At 36.9% G+C, this 20667-nt stretch overlaps 1 pseudogene; it reads left to right on the top strand.

The window, feature by feature from the left end:
* The first annotated feature begins 15665 nt into the window (after positions 1 to 15665).
* Positions 15666 to 17164, top strand: LOC149150005 (RNA-binding KH domain-containing protein RCF3-like; annotated as a pseudogene).
* Positions 17165 to 20667: the final 3503 nt, after the last annotated feature.

Raw genomic sequence — 20667 nt, 5'->3', positions numbered from 1 at the left:
TCTCACACAATATTTTTAACCATATTTCTTCCTTGCCTGCATTATTTGATGCCATGTATTTAACCTTTGTAGCTAAGAGTGCCACTACAAATTCTCTTTCTCATCCAATTGATTACTCCTCCCAACAGGTTAAATACATACCACTTTTAGATCTTCTATGATCCATATTTCTAGCCCACTCTTCATAAATAAAAAAAATCTATGTATGTTCAACACTCTGTCCAATCCAATTCTTCCTTAATAGTACAATTGATTGCCAATAGTGCCACAAAAATCCCTGAAAACCCTCTTTATTGATTTATAATGCTCCTTCCCTATCTTTGATATATACTTGATCAATGCTGACATTGCATGTGTAATGTTCGATCTAGTACAAACCCTCACATACATCAAACTTCCAATTGAAATATCATAAAAAACACATTACATGTCCTCTTCCTCTTTCTATGTCTTGGGACATTGATCTGCAATTAGCTTTAAACCTACATAAATAGAGATAGTTACCATTTTATATTCTTTCATATTAAACCTTTACAATATTGTCTCAACACAGTTCTTTTGATTTAACCAAGGTTACTTGTTGTCTTAATCTCTTTTAATTTCCATTCCTAAAATGAAATTTGCAACACCAAGATCCTTCATCTAAAATTTAGTGGAAAACTAAGTAAATTCACATCCTTGATGGTTTCTTTGTCATTTACAATCAAAAACATATCATGCACATACAATACCAAATAAATAAAATGAGCACCAATCAATTTGAAATACACGCAGTGATGTACTTTGCTCCTTGTGAAGCCGAGTCCCAGTGTACATGCCAAAATTTGGCTACCGCATCGTTGGTGACTCCTTTAACCTATAGAGTGTATTTTTCATCCTACATATGAAATCTTTCTTTTCCTTCACCACAAGTCCTTCTTACTACTTCATGCAGATTTTTTGTTATAGATCTCCATGTAGGAATGTTGCCTTCACATCCATATTTTCTACTTCGAAATCAAAAGCAATATATATATATATATATATATCTATATATCTATATATATATATATATATATATATATATATATATATATATATATATATATATATATATATATATATATATATATATATATATATATATATATATATAATGGAATTTAACATGGAAATAGGAGAAAAATGTCAGCGAATCCGATTCCCTTTACTTGGGATTAACCTTCTGCCACTCACCAAGCTTTGTGTTTCTCCACTTTTCATTCTACATTAAAATTATTCTTAAACACATGTTTGCTAGCATTTGCGATTTCTTTTGGATGAAAACTCCACTAGATATCCAACCTCATTTTTGTCTAATGTTGTCATTTCTTCAACCATGGCATTTTTTTGGACCTTCCCATCCTCCAAATCCACCACCTCCCTAACAGTTATAGGATCATCATCGGTAATAATAATAATAATAATAATAAAATTAACAAAAATAAGGTGGAGTATACCTTTATAGATTCCTTATTTCTTAAACTAATCTCCTTAATAATGGAGTATGTGGTTCTTGTTTGTTCAATTCTTATTCTTTTGTAGAGTTTGATTCATCATCCTTTAATTCAAACTCCCTCTTCTTTAGTTCTTTCTCCCTTGGTAGGACTTCCTATTTGAAAATGTCTTTTATTTTTCTAAATAGTACATCTCTACTATACATAACCTTCATAGATTTTAGGTTCCAAATATTATAACCTTTCATACCATCTTTATATCCAATAAATATATTCTTTTCAACTTTCTTTTCTAGCTTGCTCTTATTATAATTTAGAATATGTACATAAGCATAATGTCATAATAACCTAATAAGTTGAAGAGAGGGTTTCTCTAGTCCATGTCATATGGAGTCTTGCCATCCAATTCTCATGAGGGTGATCTATTTACTAGGTAACACACATTATACTTTGCCTCTTTCCTAGAATTTCTAATGTAACTTGGTACCACTAAACATGCTCCTTGCTTTCTACATCAATGGTCTATTCAACTTTTCTACAACTCCATCTTACTAAGGTGTGTATGGAGTAGTCTTCAACCTTGCTATACCACACTTCTTGTGAAATTCTTCAAATTCATTCCCACATAATTCTCCACCAGTATCTATCCTCCAAACCTTAATTTTCTTCTTTTTATAATTTTCCACAAGAACCTTAAATTCTTTGAATGTGATGAAAGCTTCAAATTTATTCCAAAGAAAATAAATCCACGTATTCTTTAAGCAGTCATCTATAAATGAGACAAAATACACATATTTACTCAATGATGGAACCAACACAACTCCAAACACATCATTATCCACCAACTGTAATATTCCTAACACCATAGGAGAATCTTACCTAATTCTACTTCCCATATAAATAATGTTCAGAGAAATTAAAATCTAGATATAACTTAGACATACCTTCTACCATACCATTAGCATGTAGTACTCGAACACCTTTTTCTTTGATATGAGCTAATATTTGATGCCATTACATAGTCTTTTCTCTAGACACTTTAGGATTTTTTCCTTATTTTGCTCCACTTTTAGGAGCAATTGATTTGTTGCACCCATCGCTAATAGTGATTGCTTATATAGAATTCCAATCCAAAATCCTCTTAGAAATAATATAGCTCTTGAACCATCTTATAGGTATCATTTTCAAACATTGTCTTCACACTTGGATTGCTCAAATTTCTTATAGAAATGAAACTTTTGGCTAATACTAGAATGTGGAAAACATTAGTGAGTGTTATAATCCTTCCACCCATGAGCTTCAAGTTGAATTTTCCATGTCCTAGGATTTCGTCTATTGACACATATGATCTAGGAGGATCTTGACACATTTCCCAAGGAGAACCATAGTGAAGACAAACTCATTTGAAGCCTAAGTTATGGATATTTCAATTTTGATTGTAAATGTGCTCATATTTGAATTTTTCTAATTGTAAAATGGAAATTGAAATTGTGAGAGGATTTTCTTTAATTCAATTTCTAAATTCATGATGAAGTTGAGAGGCTTAAGGGATTTTCTCTCATCCCTTGGGATTTGGATAAGGTCCTTGATAGAAGGATTTGAGATATTTGCTCCACATAAATTTAATGGAGCATACTTTAAGGGATTCATAGAGTTATTTTCTCCTTGGAATAGGGGATCTAAAGAGATATTCTCTGCTTTGTTTTTGGGATCTTGAAAGATATATAAAACCCTCCTATGTAATTTGGATGATATGAGAGTTTAGGAGAAGAGAGGTTGAGGGAGTTTTTGAGAAGCCTTAGAGAGATTCATTTTGAGGAGAGCTTGGAGAGCTTAAGAGTTATTTCAAAGGAATTGTTTTTTATGTATAAGTCTTGAACTCCTTTGTGTAGAAGACAACTCTAGGTTTGGCCACTCGTTTACAAAAGAGAATTTTACATCTTCTTCATTTCAGAAAGACAATAAAATTGTTTCAACTTGTTGGAGGTGAATTCAAATACATAGCTCAGTGGAGGGGGTGAACTCCATTATTAATCTTGATGTTGCATGTTTTGTTTATTCATGATTTGATCGATTTAATTTACATGCATTTTAAGTTACAATTTTACAATTAAATTAACATGTATTTGGATGAATTGTAACTTAATTATTAAAGCCCATCTGATTATTCAAAAGTTCTTATTTATAATTTTTTAAGTGCCTCCTGAGTTTTTCAAATCACTTGATATAAGAGCAGTTCATTGCCTAGCTTAGTCGGTATATTTGTCAAGTTTAATTCAAGAAAGGAGAAGGAAACTACTTAAGAAGGTAATTTCTTAAGTTTCGAAATGTTGATTTTAGAAAATGAGTCATTTCCTAATCCTTTCTTTGCAAATCTTTATCAAAATTTAAAGATGTTTGAAATTTTTTTGACCATGAAGAAAATGGTAGAGGAGTTGTATGATGATGACAAAGAAAGTAATAGGTTATAGAAATAGTTGAAAGCATTGGAAGATGAGAAGCAAGAGCTTCAAGATAGACTTCAAGCAATGGAATTGCAATAACAAGCTTCAGAAGAGGCCCTGGAAAGGTATCAAAATGCTATGGTAAATGAAGTAAGCAACATTGTTTTAAATTCCCCTGAAGAAAATGTTTTTTTTGGTTCCTTGGATAAGCACACTCAAGGAATTAGGTCAAACTATTATTGAAAATGGGTTACGAAGGAATATGCCTTGGACTCAATGGTCAAGGCATTGTCAATCCTATTAAGGCGATAAGAGAACCTCAAAATGCAGGCTTGGGATATACATGTGAAGAAATTGGAGAATGCTCCAAAGTTACCGAAGCAAGGAGATTGTCGAATATTGAGTTTGTCTCAAAGGGACTTCCACAAATTAATGATGCAATATACTATGCAGGTAATAATGATGAAAAGTTATCTCCACAAGGGGATGAGCACATCCAAAGAAGAGTTAATTCTCCCCATCAAAGTTCAAGTTCAAAAGACCAAGAAAAAAATATAAGTTCCTCGATGATCAATTCGTGGCTAAGTATCTTAGGTATAATGGTTCTCCCAAACAAGTGACATTTTGTACTTTTTGTGGAAAGAATAATCACTTTTTTGCAGAATGTTGGAGATTTAAAGCTTATGGTAAAAAAATTGGCATATGAAAAAGTAAACCATTGCAGAGAGATCCTTCACTTCAGGTAAAGAAGGAGAAAAATATGGTTGACAAATGAGGAAGGATTCAACTGCATCAGTGCCCTCAAGCTTGGAGAAAAGTCATGCGAAATCCACCAAATACAGGGAATCTGTAAAAGTAGAACATGTGGTTAGTATTCCTAGAAAAATCCATCAAGAAACTGAGCATAATGAAATCAATTTAAAGAAGAATTCATTCGGTTGGCTCGGTAAGCAATGGATTGCATTTCTCCTTAAATGAATTCTTGCCCGGTTTTATTTGTGCATGTAAATACAGCATACCCACGATATTATTAAGATAAATGTATTACAAAGTGTTGTAATAAGCATTTCCAAGTGGGCCGAAGCTAATGAAGGGTTTCCAATTCTTTTATTATGAATAGAATTGTGGATTCCAAGCCTCTGTGATAGCGTAGGAAATTATTTAGGCCACATAATATGGTGGATTGTTACGAGTTCCAAGGTAGATCACATGCCAAGCTCCACATAATGGCCCCATGATTTGGATCTATGGAAATTCAAATAGTGGAACAGTTACAAATTTACTACAATGCAAATTTGAGGGCACAACATTGCAAGTGGATATATTTTATTATGGAGGTATTGTGGGAGATTGTTTTAACTCAGAAAATGGATTGATGTTGGCTCATTTGGTGGCATATGGCCACGTATTACATGGTCCATGCAACATTCAATGACAATTAATGGAGTTGGTTGATTATCTTCTAGGTATGCAAATCAATGTTTAATGGTTACGTATTATCCCAAATCTCTCCTGCAAAATTGCTAGAAGATCGATATTGTTATACTGGTGGCAACATTTTTTGGTTCCTTCTTGAAATGAGATCGATGGAATTTGCATTGGCATTGGGGGTGCAATACAAGAAAATATGTGGCATGAGTGCTAATGCATGCTTTATAACCACAAATCTATGATGATATGGTGGTTACGATGGATAGGAACTGTAGAAATAAGTTTAAGATAGCTCCATAGAGCCATTCAAAGTATTTGACCCACATTTTCGTGTAGCAAAGGTGAAAAAAATCGTGTAAAATGAAGGAGATCGATTTGAGGCGATTTGTCTATCAACATTAGATCTGTTGTATGGAAATTTGCATCAAGAGCACATACATAAGCAGAAATGGCTCCACGCGGTTCCTTAGAATGAGCCATGTGCTAAGATCTATGGGTAGATGATTCCAAGTTGTAGATTGGATAAATCTTGCATGAAGGAGCTCACCATAGTGGAGAGCTTGATCTGGAAAAACATTGTATTTTTTAGGACCTTGTAAATTCAATATGATATCTTTCTACTTTCTAATTGAGTCAAGTTAACAAAGTTTGCAAAGGAATTTACTATCATCTAGTGTGATTGTGAAATTCACAACCAACATGAAGGGATATGTCATGCAAGAGGTATGCAACAACAAAATTTTTGGAGAATGCTAAATTTTCCAATTTTTTAATTTTTCCTCTCTAGCAATAGAATGATTTGCAGGAGGAAAGTAAGTATCAAATCTCATAAAGTTTAATATAAAGCAAAAGGTGGAATTGTTGAAAATAGACAAGGCTTTGATGATGCATACAAAAGGAGAAGTCGTAAGCTACTCACATGTTGTCGTCAGAATAGTCATTTCAAAAAGTGAGCCATTGAACTACAAATCTGATCTGAAATTAAATATGAACGCAACAAATTACAGATATAACCATAAATACAGAGATGTAGCAGAAATAACACTTCATTTCATTAATATCAAATACTGAAATATGCTTACAAACATAATGGAAATAAGACTAGCTCGGGTGATGGTAGCCTATATCTAAGAAGAGATGTGGCAGCTACATGCCTTTGAATTGTGTTACAATGAGGCTTGAAGGCTTATTTATTATTGAGAAATAATGGAAACCCCTAAACATCCAAAAACCTAACCCTAGGAGATGAAGTGCCAAAACTATGGGCCCTGTTTAGGTAAATTGGTAAGTAAACTTGCAGGGGTTGTAGCTTTGGCACACGATCTTCGTTTGATGCACAAAATACCTCGTTAGAAAGATCTATCTGATAAATAAAACTTTTGAGTGGAAAAAAATAATTAATCCCCTCATTGGCCTTGATTTTCCCAAAAAACGTTGTTTAGGACCTCAAAATGGCTCTGGAAGTTTAGGACTCGAAAAACTGCCAAAAATAGTAAATTGTACTACAATTAAGGAAACTGAAAAACTGAAAGAGATAATGGTGGGGGTCCAAGTGGAATAAGAGGGTGGCCACCAAAATCCACCTGGATCAGTCCTCCCCCTTAGGAAGCAATGATCTCCCTTGTGTTGATTGCCCCCATGAGATGGGGAAATTTCTATTGAACTTGGTCCCTGGTGAGCCACTTGCCTTGGTCCAGGAGTTGGCCAACTTTGACAACCCGATATAGTTGGATCTTCTACTGGTGGGTGTTCTTGATCTGTGTGTCTGTAACCTGATCAATTGTGTCATGTTCCATGCAGTCTGGGTTTAACTCTATTGGTGTGAGTTGTTCTGCAATCTCAAATGTGTCCATTAATTGTGGGAAGTGTGGTCGAAGGTGATCCACATTGAAAATGGGTGCAGATCAAGGAATGGGGGAATGCTGAGCTCAAAATAATTGTCTCCCATAGCCTTGGTAATGGTGTAAGGACCATATAAGAGTGTTCTAAGCTTCTGATGGGCTTCAATAAGGCATTCTTTCTACAAATGCAACCAAACTTTGTCGCCCACCTGAAACCTATGTGGCACATGATGTTGATCATGTCGATGCTTGTACTTGGCATTTGACTTCTACATGATGTCATGAACCTGTTGGCAGATGTGTTGGACGTGTTCAATAAATCTAGTCACTTTATCAGCCCCGAACAATACATGTGTGGATTCTGTCTGTATAGTCGCATGAGGCAGGGAAACATCAATTAAACACAATGGTTGAAATTCTAGACCCACTTGAAAGGGATTGCGACCAATCGTGCTATGGAGAGCTCTATTATAACTATGTTTCACATAGGGAAGACTCTCATCCCAGGTTTCTGGATGATTGGAGTTGTACATGCAGAGTATGTGCACTATCATCCTATTGATGACGTCCGTCTTGACATGAGTCTGGGGATGGAAGGCAGTCAACTTGGTGAGTTTGGTGTCAAATAGTGTCTAGAGGCTTCACCAGAATGTGCTCAGGAAGCTTCTATCCTGATCTGATATAATGGTCTATGAGATCCCAAAATGTACCCACACTCGTTCAAAGAAGAGTTTGGCAGTGTCCTCTGTTGTGATACTGTTCTTGTAGGCCACCAATATAGCCATATTAGAAAAAATTTCGACGACCACAAATACATAGTCATTACCATGCTTGGTAGAAGGGAGACCAAATATATAGTCCATGGCGATGGATTCCCATGACAGGTTGGTAGTAGGTAAAGGAGTGTACAAGCATTGCTTCTTGATGGTTGGCTTGCAAATGGTGCATGTACTGTAGGATTTGATATATTTCCCAACATCTCGTTGGTGATTTGGTAAATAAAAGTACCTTTGTAGTACAACCACAATTTTCTCCACACCAAACTATCCTATGACCCGATTCTAGTGCGCTTCCCAAATCAGCTTGGCACACTTGCTTGAAGGAACACAAAGGTGGCTTAGTTAGCATAATAATGTGTCATGGAGGTGGAAATTAGGAACTTGCTTGCCATCTACTAGCATCTAGTACGTGGAGGTGAACTGTGGATCACTTTTTTATTGTGGCGACCATCCAGGGGTCTTATGGCTACAAGAGCTGAGAATAGTAGTCCGTGCTACAATTGGGGTTTGGCTGAGGCAGTCTGCAACATGATTTGTGCTTCCCTTTTTGTATTTAATGTTCAAGTTTAATCATTGCAGATATGTAGACCACTTCTGATGGCGATCATTCACCAACTTCCCTTGTGTTTATATAAACTCAAGAGGTTGGTGATCAGTGTGGATGATTGTGTCCTTCCCCAGAATATAATGCTTCCATTGTCGGCATGACTACACGATGGAATACATATCTTTATCATAGGTGGGATACTTCCGAATTGTATCGGAAAGTGTCTCACTATGATAGGCCACTCGATTCCCATGCGGGGTGAGGACTGCACCAATAGCATAGTCTAAGGCATCTGTCTCGATTCAAATGGTTGTTGTAGGCCTGGCAGTGTGAGTATCAGTGCAAAGAAGATTCGATGCTTTAATTCAATGAATGCCTTCTATTGGGACTCATACCAGGAAAACTTTTCTTTTGCCCCTCCCTTAGTAATTTGACTCAAAGGCTAAGTGATATGGGAGAATCCCAAGATGAACCTCTGATAAAAATTTCTAAGGCCCAAAAAGCTATGAAGCTCCATTAGAGTGGTCAGGGTTGACCAATCCCAAATGACATGGATCTTAGTCGGATTCACATCAACGCCACACTCATCTATGATCTAAAACAAATATTAGACCTCGCTCATGCCAAAGGTGCATTTATCCAAGTTGGCACACAGTTTGTACCATTGAAGGGTTTGAAGGACATGCCAAATGGGTTGCAAGTGTTCTTACCAACCCTTGCTGAAGATGAGGATTTTGCTGAGATAAACAACCATGAATGAGTTGGTGAAGGGTCACAAGATGTCATCCATTAGCCTCATAAAAGTAGCAGGGGAATTTGTCAACCCGAAGGGCATAACCAACCATTCAAAAAGGAATTCCTTGGATTTGAAGGTGGTCTTCCATACATCTGTGGGCTCTATTAGAACTTCGTTATAGCCAGACTTCATATCGATCTTGCTAAAATAATTGGCCCCCTTGAGTTGGTCCAGAAGGTCATTAATCAGTGGGATTGGATACTTGTTCCTAACAATGATTTTGTTTAGAGCTTGATAATCAATGTAGAGCCTCCAGGTCCCATCCTTCTTCTGTACAAGTACAATTGGGCTTCCACAAGGTGAGAAACTTGGTCGGATGTGCCCTTTTTATAGCAAACCGTAGATTTTCTGCTTGATCTCTTCATTTTCTAGAATCGGGTGGTGATATATCATCCCATTGGGTAGAGGTGCTCCGAGAGTCAGATCAATCGAATGCTTGACCTGATAGTGCAAGGGTACCCCTGTGGGTGAGGAGAAGATGTTCTTGTATTCTTCCACGACCATATCCACCTACTTTTTCTACATCAAGGAACCCTTCCTGAGGGCCATGGATGTAGCTACGATTGTCCCCTTACTTTGAGAGCGAATCAGAAAGAAAACGAATTTCCCACACTGGGAGATGATCTTACTACATTTCTTAGTAGAGATCAAAGAGATGGCAGTAGGTGGGGCTACCTCCAATATCTTGTATAACTTACTACCCAAAGAAATGATAACTTAATGAAGTATAAACTCATATACAATATGCCGCTTCCACAAGTATGGTTGTCCTAATAATACATCACAAACTTCAAGAGGGGAAACATAAAAAAAAACCTCATCTATGAAGGGATTGATGTTGTAGGGAAGGTGACACTACTACCTAACATGAATATATTGTCCTTAGTGAAGCCACCCAATGGTGTACGATTATGGATGTGTTGTAGTCAATAGGCCCATCCACTTCACGATCTCTACTGAAATGAGGTTATTTTGGCTCCCGTTGTCAACAATGAACTATAGCGGAGAACCCCTCACCCACATCTGTGAGTGCAATAGGTGTTCCCCCTCCTCTGGATCTTCAAGATCAATCTTGTGGATCTTGGTGGTGGCCATAGTGGCACTAGGCTCTGTGTCAATGATTTGCTTCCCTTTGTCATTCCCCTTGTCGGGTTCTAAGTCGGAGTCAGAAGATGCGTCTCACTCAGAAGCCTTCAGCTTTGTCACTAGTGACTAATTGGCATGACACTCACTTGTGTTGTGAGTGGACCTCTTATGGAACTCACACCACTTTACCATTTCCTTTTCCTCATAGTAGGTTTCCCACCAGTCCTTGACATGGGGGGCGGCTTTGAGAAGTGCAAAAGTATCTTTTCTTGACTAGAAAAATCATGAACAAAAAAACATCCTACTAGTAGATTTAACCATTTATCTATGGCATCCACATCTATCTGACCCTCAAATATGGGGATGTCAAAGTTAACTTGTACCTTAAATGGTGTGGTGCTTCTAGAGTAGTTGCTGGAAGGAGATGTGTTTGCCCTTGGACAGCCGCTGAAGGATCTGGGAAATGTTGTTCAGCATTGCGTTCCTCTGTCACTCGATGGATTCTTCGAGGAATACTTTGAAAGGATCTCCTGCCCCCTCATCTTTTTTCTCTTCCACCATGGGATGACGTCAGGATTTGTGAGGTTGTTCTTGCAAAGGTTTGACCAATTCGAGCCCTAACTCCTTATATCCTGACCTCATTGGGGACATGCAAAGAAAAAAAGAGAAAGAGTAGACCGCTATGATACCACTGATCTAAACTTAAACAAGAACACAAAAAATTAAATATATAACCATAAATACAGAGATGTAGTAGAAATAACACTTCATTTCATTAATATCAAATATTGAAATATGCTTACAAACAGAATGGAAATAAGACTAGCTTGGGCAATGGTAGCTTATCTCTGAAAAGAGATGTGGTGGCTACATGCCTCTAAATTGTGTTAAAATGAGGCTTGAAGGCCTATTTATTATTTATAAACAATGTAAAACCCTAGACATCTATAAACCTAACCCTATGAGATGAAGCGCCAAAACTATGGGCCCTGTTTGGATAAATTGGTACATTAACTTCTTGGGGTCATAACTTTAGCATATGATCTCTATTTGACACGCAAAATACCTTGTTAGAAATATGTATCCGAGGAATACAACTTTTGAGTGAACAAAATTGATAGTTGACCCATGTTGGGCTTGGGTTTCCCAAAAAATATCATTTAGTGCCTCAAAATGGCTTCGGAAGTTCAAGGTCTAAAAAACTGCCAAAAATAGTAAATTGTGCTACAATTAAGGAAACTAAAAAACTAAAAGAGACAGTGGTGGGGGTCCAAGTGGAATAGGTGAGTGGCCATCAACATCCACCTGGATTAAGATTGTTGTGGAAATTCGATCTATTTGCTATGGAGTTGATTTGGAGGAAAGATCATTGTTTCTAGAGCACTAGAGCAAACGGAAGACATGAGAGGCCATCAATTATGCTAATGATGGTAGTGCACATCTACAAATTTGGGAAAATAGATATTTGGTGGCATATGGTGGCCCATGCCACAATCAATGTTATGTCAAACGATGGAGTTATTTAATTATGTGCAATGTCAACGAAATTTGGTACCAGTTGTTATGATGGTTCCATGATAACATAATCAATGTAGGTATAAAGGTTCAACATAAGTTGGCAGTAGATACACTAGCTGGCAAGTTGAAAATGTTAGGCAAGTATTTTATGATGCCACAAAATCTGGAGACGTTGGTTAATTCCATAAATAGTGGAAGGCTACACTGGAGATGGATGGAGGTACATGCCTACGTGGAATTTCACGGTGGAATGCATATAAATTATTAATTAAGACATCAATATGTCAAATTTATGTGGAGTGATTATAAATAGATAATCCTCATGAGAGAAGGATAAAAACATCCAATGAACACTACATAAATTCATATGAATGTTGACAACCAGCAGTTCACAAATGATGAAATGTCTGCATTATTGACAGGTCTTCAAGCAGGTATTTTTACACCCTCATCCTACAACGGTAGTCGTTTTTGGACAAAGCTCTATGCAGCGGCCATTAACCTTAAAATTCTATGAAAAACTCCCTTCTCAATCGTAACAAACATCCAAGTTATGCTACTGTTGGTGTCGTGACTCTCAACATAATGGTCAACAAGGACACAATCATAAGCATCCTGCTCGATGACATGCTGATGGTTATATTAACGGTGATTAGTGCATGGTTAAGTGTCTAGTCGTTATTGGAAATCCATTTTTGGTATTGAGAGTCAAGATCATTTCCATTGCTGGAATGAATGGAATGAATTCTAGAAGTGCTAGAGAAAATGTCACTTTCATGTTCAGTGCACTCATTGGTAGATACTTCATTTAAGAAAATCAATACCCTGATATCAAAATCAACTTCAACTATTTCAGCTCTTGGTGGACCAAAATTCTTCTTGTTTGGGGAGGTATGATCCAAGAGGATCTTGACACATTTCTCAAGGAGCACCATGGTGAAGAAAAACTCATTTCAAGCCTAGGTTATCGGTATTTCAAATTTGATTGTAAATTTGCTTATATTTGAAATTTTTTAATTTTAAAATAGAAATTGAAATTACGAGAGGATTTTCTCAAATTCAATTTCTAAATTCATGATGAAGTTGAGAGGCTTAGGGTATTTTATCTCATCCTTTGGGTTTTGGATAAGGTCCTTGATAGAAGGATTTGAGAGTTTTACTCCACATAAATATCATGAAGCATCTTTTAAGGGATTCATAGAGTTATTTTCTCATTGGAGTAGGGGATCTAAGGAGATATTCTCTCCTTTGTTTTGGGATTTTGAAAGCTATATATAACCCTCCTATGTACTTTGGATGATATTATAGTTTAGGAGAAGAGAGCTTGAGAGTGTTTTTGAGAAGCCTTGGAGAGCTAAAGAGGCCTTTCGAAGGAAGTGTTTGTTACGTACAAGTCTTGAATTTCTTTGTGTAGAAGACAACTCTAAGTTTTTCCACCCATTTGTAAAAGATCATTGTACATATTCCTCATTTCAGAAAGACAAGAAAAGTGACTCGAACTGTTGGAGGTGAATCCAAAGATGTATCCCAGTGGGGGTGAACTCTGTTATCAATCTTGATGTTGCATGTTTTTTTATTCACGGTTTGATCAATTTCATTTACATTCATTTTAAGTTACAATTTTATAATTAAATGAACATGTATTTGGATGAATTGTAACTTAATTTATCAAGCCCATATGATTATTAAAATGGTCTTGTTTATAAGTTTTCAAGTGCATCTCAAGTTTTTTAGATCAATCCCTTAGGAAAACATTATCACCAATATTGATTTCATACTCAAAAAACAACTCCTTGTGAAGAATCATATGAAACAATGTCCCTAAATCGATCAATCATGCCTCATGATATAGGTGTGTACTTGAATATGCCAAGTAGACATACCCTCCTTCATCTAAAGAGGTTTTTTTTCTTATGTAGAAGGAGCATCATTAAATCCCTTCCCTTTCTTAATCATTTTGGATTTATAATCTTTCTTGTCATTCCATTCTTTTCCACATATACAACGTACCTTTACAACTTTTCTTAAAGATTTAGATATCCCATTGGAGGAATTATTTTTATTTCTATTAGGAGAGCATCCTCTTATAAACAAGGAATTTGTGTTTTCTTATTTTCCATGTTTTTCTATATCATCTCCTTTGATAAGAAGGATGAGTTTGTAATGCCAAAACTTAAAGTAGTTACATGTTGATGTGTGTAGCTCAAATAGGTACTTCTACATAGGCCTAAGTGTCTAGCATGTAGAAATCACCCAAAGGCTCCTTAGGACACTTGAAAACGTATTGAGTAAGTTGATATTGTAACTTACACTAAGTCTAAGTTATGTAAAGCACATAATTAATTATATTAGCTATCGAATAAAATAAACTTAGGAAAAGTAAATTATTTTATTTAGTGATCATGTTTTAATATCAATTGTTGATCTCAAGAAAGATGAGATCTAATCTTGGTTATACATCACTAGAGAGATTAGGTTAAGGGATTTATCTCAATGAAAAGTTTAAAAAGAAAGATTAAGGAGAGGATAAGGACACACCATATACTGGAAAAAGCCATTAAGAAAGAAGTTTTTTCAAGTGAGTGAGATACTCTAATTTCCTAGGTGCATGAGTACAATATTGGAGATCTAGATAAACCATGTAGATCAAGGATATATCTAGGACTTGATCATCTAGATCAAATCCATGGCATGTAAATTTATTTGTATATTCAATAATTGGGACATTATCCTAAAACAAAATCCTATGCAGGTTTAGATTATTACTTTAATGAACTATGTGTCACATGTGAATGAGATTATTTTAAAAATTGTGCTTCCTTTGTGTTAGAGTCGGTCTTGTTAGTCCTCCGTCAGAGATCAAAATATTTTTGCATTTCATTTTTAGGTGTCCCATTCTGCTCGATCACCTGCATTCTGCTAGGGGCATGCCATAATCCGACGGAAGGGTCTTGTCCCTCATGCCTTGCCCTGCTGGCTCTGGTCTGTTCATCATAGTCAATTTTAAAAGTCATGTACAGTCTTGTTTGGTCTCGTGGTCAGCAAGAGTCATTTCAGTCAGTAGGTCTAGGGTTAGTTGAATTGGTCTTCAAAAATGTCAAATAACGCCCACAGGCCATGAGGATGTCTCCAATAAGTCTTCATTTCAGAATGTCCATTATCAATAAGGCTCGAGAATGATTCTTCTTCAAAATAGAGTTTTGAAGAAGAAATCGTCAAATTTGTTTTTGGTAGTAAATATGTATTTTTTAAATCATCCTCTGCCAAAATATGCCACCATCCCTGCAAAAATAGTCAAAAGATGCATCATTCAAGTCAGATAATCAGAGGAAACAAAGGAAAAAGGTTTGTTTTCAAATGTGAAAAGAGCTGAAGCCAAAACATTACAAAATGCATTTGTACAAAGCAGAAATCGAGTTCTCAATTATATATGGTAATTCCGTTGTTTTTACAATGAATCCGCATGACAAAGACCATCATAGAAGTCGAGTTTAAAAGTGGAAGAAGGAATTTCATATTTGAATGCCGAAAATGTGAGCTGTAGGAGTCGCAGCGCATAGAGTAGGTGGCGCGGCGCACATGGGCCACGCGGTGCACTGGGCGTGACCATCCAGTGCAAATTTACACTGGCACGGTGCATCCAGGAGGCGTGGCGCATTGGGCCTCCGGCGCGGTGCACACAGCAAAAAGGCCCGAAACTGCTAATCTTTGCTCCAAATCGCTCAGAACTTGCACGGATTTGATAGTCATGGCAGCATGTCCCCTCGATGGCTATGCCAATTCAATGCCATACTCTCGTTAGCAACACGCGGGTTTTCAATTCTAGTTAGTAGAAGTAATCAAGCAGATTACAGGGTACTTGAATGTTGCTAAAAAAAAACATTACAGATTATCTCAACCCGACTGAGAGACAATCCTCCCAAAGAATGTGCTCAGCCACCTGCACATTCTGCTATTTACTCTCCAAATAATCATTCTACACCTGCAGATGTTTACTTGCCATATCAAAATACAATACCTCGTCATGCAAATTTGGATGAGCCTGTTCCAAGGATGAGATCATCTAATGAATTTAGTAGGGGTTCAGGTCCTGCAAGTTCTGGACATATATTTGCTCCTGCAAAAGGGCCTCCAACTTCTGGACATATGTTTTTTGAAAGTGGAGGGTCTCGTCTGACTGATCGTGGGCCCTCTTCATCTATGGAAGAGCTAGTTTTTCGTGTTTTATGTCCAAATAAGAAAATTGGCAGTGTAATTGGGAAGGGTGGTGGTATTATTAAATGCATGCATGAAGACATTGGTGTGAACATCAGAGCTACCGATTCTGTTCCAGGGTCTGATGATCGCATTATTATAATATCGTCAAATTAGGTTCCCAATGACAATCTGTCTCCTGCCCAGGAAGCTTTACTGCACATTCAAAATCAAATTGTGGACCTGGGGCTAGACAAGGATGGTGTTATCACCACAAGGCTTCTCATCCCAGCCAGTCAAGTTGGTTGTCTAATTGGCAGGGGTGGTACAGTGATTTCTGAAATGAGGCGGACAACAGGTGCAAATATTATAATATTACCAAGAGAAGACCTTCCTCGGTCTACTTTGGAAACTGATGAGTTGGTTCAGATTGTAGGTGATATAAGGGTTGCGCGAGAAGCTTTAGTTCAGATAACTTCAAGACTGTGGGAAAATTTTAACCATGAAAGGTCCAGTACTGGTGCTATGGTTTCTTCATCTCTGGCACCATTAAGTAGTAGAGAAAGGTTCGAGCAGGGCTCTCCTGGTATATCTTTCTCTTCTAGCATGGCGTTTCAGGGTGGTGGTCATTCATCATCAAGCTATCCGACTATACAGTCTTCACCAACCCCATGGTCATCAAAGTCAAATCGGGATATAGGCAGTGTTGGCAATTCCTCTGAGTTTGAGGAGCCAATTCTTCGTCAAGGGGGTTCTGCTGGATTTGGAAGAGCTGCTGGTGGGCTTATCACAAAAACTACAGTTGAAGTTGTAATACCAGAACGCGCAGTTGCAGCCATTCTAGGAAAGTCTCGGAATGGTATTGTTAAAATTCAGCAGATTTCTGGTGCCAAAGTTAATCTTCTTGAAGTCAGACCAGGAACATCTGAAGGAGTGGTTGAAATTTCAGGCACTCCAGAGCAAACAAATGCAGCCCAATGCTTGATTCAAGCATCCATTGTCAACAGCAAACCTTTATTTCGTTAATATGCCAATGAACAGATTTTATGATGAAGCGCATGAATGTTATAAATATGGAGTCCGTGAACTTTAGTGCTATTGGAAAACATCAGGCATTGGTCAAGTCCCATAACTTCAATGTTGATACAGTCAATCAGCTTTTGCAACAGCTTGAAGGCCAGTCCTTATCTTACAGAATTTTTGCTCGGGACACTCAAGCATTAAGAAGCAGGGGTCCTGCAATAGAATGCTTTATGTATCATGCTCGTGCTGCAGTTGCTACTTTTCCATACTTGGGCATTCGATTCATCTTCAGATTTAAAGAACATGTGGCGGATTTACCCATATTTTAGCATTAAAATATTGGAGACCTTTTCCTAATTTCTGTAAAGTGGCAAACACATCTCCAGAAATTTGAGGCCGGTTGTGTACGAATGCGCAAAGTGGCATTCAAGAAGTAGAGTTTTCAGGCCTAAAATCAGCGCCTACATGATTCTAGGCTCAAAATTTAGTAGAGAAATAGGATTCGATTTCCTATTTTTGGACTTTAGTTATGATTCAAAGGGTCTACAGTTACAGTTTACGCTTTTCCATTGGTCATCAGAGATTTTCAAATGGAATAATGTAACGCTGTTCTATCTCCAGAACAGATGGACAACACTTTTCCTATCTTCATCGATTTGTTTTCCAGCTCCCTATTTTTCATCGATTTGTTTTCCCACAGATTGAGTTTATTTATTGTATGAAAAATCATTTGTGAAGGGTTGAAATTTCTGGGAAAGGTGGAGGAAAAACCCAGCGCTTTCATTGTACAGTTTTGGCCAGGAGATTAATAGAATGATGCAGCTCTGATTCATGAGATTCCTGTGGTGTGAGTTTTAGCATATGTTCTTCTTTCTGTTTCATGAGTATTTTGTTATGTTTACAGTTCATTCATAATCGTTTCCAGATGAATGTTTTTAAGTAAGAAAGGTAGAATCCAGTTATTGCTCTACCTGGGAAAAACATTCACCCTCTTTGTGTCTTGTTTTGTCTGAAAAAGGATTCATTATATATGCCCTTTTCAGCTTCTCAACAGTCTGTCCACTCCATATTATTTCAGTTTGATTGCTAAATCTCATGCCTATCTTGCCTCACAAAATAATCTGTGTCTTTGATTTAATTTCTCAGCTCATGTTGCCCTTTGGTCCCATACAGCCCAGAAAATTCAGTCATTTGATAAATCACCTCTTTCATATCTATTTACTAGCCTAAAATCAGTTTCCCATTTGAAGTCATCTCAAGCCTTATTGAAACACTTTTCATTGAGATTGACCCGGAGAGATCCCTCTCCTATCCTCGTAGGGCTAACTACGAGGCTGAGCGTGGTTTGATGTGGACCTAGAACCTTGTCTTTTCAGCCTGAGACAAATCTAGGATCTAACACTTTGAATAATCGTGTTAAGAAACTAGTTATGCTTTTGTTTAGTAGATCTATAATAATTTTCTAGGAATAAATTACTATGTGCTAGGTTTAGAATTTAACATGGTATCAGAGTGAAAACTCTAAGAAGTTGATCTCAAGGTGCAAAGTTTGTACAAGAATAGTTGAAGGAAAGTTTGGATCATACAAGGTGCATATTTAAAAAAAATTAGGCCATATGAGGGTCGCATAGTATATGGTGGCCAAGGAAAATGATTTTGTAGGAAAAAAATGGTGTTGTACAATGGCTAAGAAAAATAATGAAATGAAATTAAAAAAAGGTGAGATCGTTGAGTGGGCCATGAAGAGGCCCATCCAGGTTTTTATTTGAAAAATTGTGCTTCCTTTGAATAATCGTGTTAAGAAACTAGTTGTGATTTTGTTTAGTAGATCTATAATAATTTTCTAGGAATAAATTACTATGTGTTAGGTTTAGAATTTAACATGGTATCAGAGTGAAAACTCTAAGAAGTTGATCTCAAGGTGCAAAGTTTTTACAAGAATAATTGAAGGAATGTTTGGGTCATACAAGCTGCATATTTAAAAAAAATTAGGCCATTTGAGGGTCACACAGTATATGGTGGCCAAGGAAAATGATTTTGCAGGAAAAAAATGGCGGTGTACAATGGCTAAGAAAAATAATGAAATGAAATTAAAAGAAGGTGAGATCGTTGAGTGGGACATGAAGAGGCCCATCCAGGTTTTTCAATGGCCCAAGATATCCAGACCTGTCACTAGGGCTAATTCGCTTATTCATTTTGTTTGTGAATGGTGGTGTGAGGCTACATAGTAGGAAAAATTGAGGACAATAATGCACAAAGAATTTGTGTAGCATGGGAACACACAAAGAATGATCACTACAGGAAGAAAATGACTATGACCATAGACAAAGAATGAAAGTTGTTGGGACTAGATGGAGAGATCTTGCATAACAGGAGGTGTTAACAATAAATCACAAGGGCAAGGGACATGTTTGATCAACATCTTGTGGGGCTAAGGATATATTAGTTTCAAAGAATCTATCGAGTGTGTTGTTAAGAGAAGATATTAGGCCATGTTGTCTTACATTACAGGACAATACCAATGAACTGTTTTCAACATGCAAAGGGAGTGACATGGTTTAGAATAGGTGATGTTGTAGACTAAAGATTGTTATAGACGTAGTGGTTCCAAGTGAGGAGTCAACCTTTGGGAGACACTATGAAGGCATTCTCAAAATTTTGGGTGAATAGAGTGTAGGTAAAGAACATGGTTAGGATCCGAGGAAACTCAAGAAGGGAAACCCATTGGGTGGAGAAGAGAACCTTAAGTATTGAGTCATGGACAAGATCAATGTGTAAGGATCAAGAAGCGGCATAGCAAGATACTAGAAATGAGAGGGTGAAAATTGATGAGAGGAATGAGTTGGTAGTATACAACATGGATGGTAGCAGTCGAGAGGGCTAGCCAACAAAATTTGTATGGAGTGATGGGTGCCTAAAGGACCAGGCATATTTTTTCTAGTTAAGAGTGCTAGAAGGACTTAACACATATCTTCAATAAGATATAGTTAAGATGACTATAGTGTGTATTCAATTTGAAGATAGGATGGATGAAACCTCAATTTCCCTACCTTGAAAGACTAGGGTTACCATGGTTTTCAAGGAAAATGATCTCTGATAGATTATTGAGAATGTGATCTTAGAGTTGGAAGATGCAAAGGATAAAGTTTCCCTAGATAAGATGGAGATAAAATCATAAAGGGTACTATTGGATGCAGCGAAGGAGAATTTGATGCCTCACTTCTCTGAGAATAAGTCATCCAAGGAGATATTGAATGCTTTGGTGGGTGTATAGTAGTGAAAGACTATTAGTGAGAAAATGATGTTGAGGGACAAGATCTAGTCCTTGCAAATGACTAGGTGTGACATAATGATAAGATACTTGATTAAAAATTGTTCATATCTGTGATCAACTTGCAACAGTGGAGGAAGAGGTGAATGATGCATAGTGAATGTAGCATTGAATGGTTTCCTAGAGATGTGGATCCATTCATCCAAGGAATTTATTCTAGAGAGAATTAGAACTTGTTTGTTAGGATATGAGATGACTGAAT

The sequence above is a fragment of the Pinus tabuliformis genome, chromosome 9, assembly GCF_031772625.1.
Source record: "Pinus tabuliformis cultivar Carrire ecotype Pingquan chromosome 9, CPIR1, whole genome shotgun sequence".
In the NCBI taxonomy this organism is placed as follows: Eukaryota; Viridiplantae; Streptophyta; class Pinopsida; order Pinales; family Pinaceae; genus Pinus; species Pinus tabuliformis.
The sequence above is the reverse complement of the archived record's forward strand: the minus strand, read 5'-3'. Positions and strand labels throughout refer to the sequence as shown.